The sequence below is a fragment of the Rhinopithecus roxellana genome, chromosome 5, assembly GCF_007565055.1.
Source record: "Rhinopithecus roxellana isolate Shanxi Qingling chromosome 5, ASM756505v1, whole genome shotgun sequence".
Taxonomy (NCBI): domain Eukaryota; kingdom Metazoa; phylum Chordata; class Mammalia; order Primates; family Cercopithecidae; genus Rhinopithecus; species Rhinopithecus roxellana.
Genome location: NC_044553.1, coordinates 119,523,623 through 119,527,757, shown reverse-complemented (window position 1 = coordinate 119,527,757; position 4,135 = coordinate 119,523,623).

Genomic DNA, 4,135 nt, shown 5'->3' with positions numbered 1-4,135 from the left:
AAAGATACAAAAAATTAGCCCGGCGTGGTGGTGGGCGCCTGTAGTCCCAGCTACGCAGGAGGCTGAGGCAGGAGAATGGCGTGAACCCGGGAGGCAGAGCTTGCAGTGAGCCGAGATCACACCACTGCACTCCAGCCTGGGCGACAGAGCGAGACTCCATTTCAAAAAAAAAAAGGAAAAGAAAATGCATTCATACAACTATAAAATTCAAACATTGCAAAAGGGTGTGTGTCTTTCTCCCCGAGCCCCCCTGTTCCCCTTCATTAAAAACCACCATGATGCCGTCTCTGGTGTATGCAGGGCTATGCACCTGCAGGCACGTGTGTATGCACTCCCCGCTTGTGTTTACACAAGCTGTGGGGTGTTATACATGCCTGCTTTTTTCACTTAATAACACAGCTTGGAGAGATTTTTGTATCACATCATAAATCCCACTCGCTCTTTTCGACGGCCACATAATAACTACTGCATAATATGGATACGCCTTATTTGATTTAACTAGTTCCCTAATGATGGACTTTTAAGTTGTTTCCTTTTTTTTTTTTTTGCTGCTGCAAACAGTGCTATAATAAATGCCCTTATCAAAAATGTCTAGTGTACATGTGTGGAAATACATATATATACATATGTGATAGATGCATAACTTGTAACCGTGACATGCTGGTTGAAAGAATATGTGCATTTTAAGTATTCCTAGATAATACCAAGTAGCCTGCCAAACCAAACCCTATTTTTCTAGTTATTTTCACCTGCGACTTCAGAAATATGCGCAGAAAATTATGAATCTTCAGTCAGTCATTTTAGACATCCATATATTTATACTCATTTTCCACAGGTCCCCCTCAGACCCATAAGCACCCACTCTGTTAGCTCCCACTCTACTGCACACCTGGAAGCCCTGCTCCCTGAAACTGACTCTGGGGCCCTGGAACTGACTCTGGGGCCCTGGCAGATCTTTGGTGTAATGGGTCATGGGCCTTGATCTATGGTTTTGGAGTCTGAGGATGCAGAATGGGGACAGGAGAGAAGCCGGTAGATATACACATGAAGATGTGGCCAGGACCCTGAGCCAACCATGGACCCTCCCCACCCCACTTCCACGATATAAACTACACCCAGCAGTTCCCTGGGGGGTGGGGAGGGAAGATGAAGGGTGGAGTTGGCAAGACGGTTTCTTAGAAGCTGATATAACAGGACTGAGCAGACAGAGCCCAGCACAGCCTTGGCAGGGCTTCCATGGACAGATGCTGGAGAAGTGACCTCAGGCCTAGATGTGCGGAAAGAAGTGCCTGCCTGTCCTGGGCCTCACCCACCCATGCTGCTTTCTTCCTAGTGTTCCAGAAACTACATTCCTAGCTATCCACTCCTCCCCAGTCCTGTGGCTCCTCCTGCTAGGCTATACTCCAGAAGGCAGGAAAGCTGCTGCCTCAGCAGCATGAGGGCTGTGGCCGCCAATATGCCTGCTGGTCAGGCCCAGTTCCCTCACCCAGCCCTGGGCCTGGGCACAGGTGCTGGAGGCTACATATGGAATAGGACAGCCCAGGAAGCAAACAATGTAAGTTGTAAGTTTCTTTTTACTGTTAGAAACTTCTTGATTAGGCAGCAAGGTACACTGAACCTGCTTCTCAGTATTTTGAACACATTTTGGCCAGTAACAAGGGCAAAGTAGCTCCTCTAAATGGCAGACATTTGCTTCCTTGACTCTAGGCTCAATGGGGGACTTTCCCCTGTTCTGCGGGGCATCACTTTGGCAAGGCCCACCCACACTCAGTATCTTCAGCGTGGCTCAGGACCTAGCAAAGACCTCCGCTTCACATTGGGTTGCCCAGGGTCCTTCAGAGAAATACCCAATGCCTTCCGTTCCAACTTACAAAACTCACTTCTAACTCAGCCACAGCTTTTGGAGATGCACACAATTACAGAAATTAACATACATTTATCCAGGCAATTACTTACCCCTTTTTCTTCCCATAATTTTATTTTGAGACTGTATCGCTCTGTCGCCCAGGCTGGAGTGCAGTGGCAGGATTTCAGCTCACTGCAACCTCCGCGCCCCCAGGCTCAAGTGATTGTCTTGCCTCAGCCTCCTGAATAGCTAAGATTACAGGCACCTGCCACCATGCCCAGTTAATTCTCATATTTTTAGTAGAAACGGGGTTTCACCATGTTGTCCAGGCTGGTCTCAAACTCCTGACCTCAAGTGATCTGCCCACCTCGGCCTCCCAAAGTGCTGGGATTACAGGTGCGAACCACCATGCCTAGCCTTCCTCCCAATAATGATTTAGGATCTTAATAGCCAAGGGACTTCTGGGCATGGAGAGAGAGATACCGCTATGACTTGTGCTTCGAAGCTCATTGTCTTAAGCATAACTTTCCTAACCATTTAAATACTTCACACTGAATCAAAATTTATAAAATGCATACATCAAATTATTTTAAATATTTAAATGTTGATTAGGTGGCTCACGCCTGTAATTCCCAGCACTTTGGGAGGCCGAGGCTGGCAGATCACGAGGTCAGAAGTTCGAGACCAGCCTGGCCAACAAGGTGAAACCCTATCTCTATTAAAAATACAAAAGTTAGCCGGGTGTGGTGGTACACACCTGTAATAATTGCCAGCTACTCAGGAGGCTGAGGCAGGAGAATCGCTTGAAACCGGAAGGTGGAGGTTGCAGTGAGCCGAGATCGCACCATTGCACTGCAGCCTGGGCAACAAGAGCAAAACTCCATCTCGAAAAAGAAAAAAAATGTTGATTACAAGGATTACAAGCTAAAAAGTCAAATTCTTCTAAGCTTTTCTGTAAACTGAGTCAATGGAAACTTCTGCATACCTTGTTAGTATGTCATTAGAGCTAGTGGGGTCATCCAGAGGTTCCTCTGTGCGCAGAGAGGGGACCAAGCCTGTGTGGTCAGCTCCCCATCCAGGATGTACTATTGGACCCTTCTACTCACTGCTCTACATCCAGAACACAAGCACTACCTTTAAAACATCCTGCATGACATCCACAATCCCTCCCCATCCCCAGCCCCAACCTGCTATAACCACAGTCCTGAATTTTGTTGTTTCTCATTCCCTTGTTTTTCTTTATAGATTTACTTCCTATATATACACCCCAATACAATATGATTGAGTTTTGCATGCCTTGAGCTTTATTTAAGTGTGATTATGTGTATTCTTGAGATTTGCTTCTTTTCACTCAAAATTATGTTTCTGAGCTTCATTCATTTTCACTAGAGATTTTAATTCTAAAACTCTATATTTAATGAGTACATATAAATATGCCCTAATTTATTCAGTCATTTGTATTAGAATGGATTCAGTTTTAAAAGACAGAAGGCTCCCAATAACAATGTATACTAGTCAGCTTTTGCCATGATACTGTTGCATAACAAACTGTCCTAAAACTGTGGCTTACAACAACATGCATTTATTTTTATGTTCATAGGTCAACTATGGTTTGGCTCATCACAGTGGCACTCCCAATGGCTCTGCAGATCAGCTGAACTTGGCTCCAGGCTGTGCATGGGTTCAGTTCTGCACCAGGGGTGCTATTTCAGGGCTCTAGGATAAGGGGTCAGTGGCAGTGGCTATCTGGGGCATACACTTCTCACAACAGATCACTGGAGCACAGAACCAAGTCTCATTTCAAGTCCTCTCCTTGTATCATATCTACTTACATTCCATCGGCCAAAGCAAGTCATACAGCCAAGTCCACATCAATGGGACAGGGAAGTAGACTTCTCCCCTAGTGGAAGGGGAAGGGAGCAAATATTTACTGAACAATAGTACAGTCTAGCACACAGTGATTTAAACAAGAGAGGAGTTTATTTCTGTCTCCTATGAAAGCCCAGAGATGAGTAGTCCAGACTGGAATGACACTCAGCAGTGCCAGGGATTGAGGTTCCTTCTATCTTAAGGACAGAACCTTACTATTCTCTCATGAATGATTTCTTTCCCTAAAGTCACTTCATGAACCAAGATAGCTGCTCCAGCTCCAGCCATCAACTCCATATTCCAGCCACAGAAAAGAGCAAGGAGAAACGAGAATGGCATGCCTCCACACCAGAAATTACACACTACTGCTTATAACCCAATGGACAGAACTTAGTCACATGACCACTCCTGGTTTAAAAG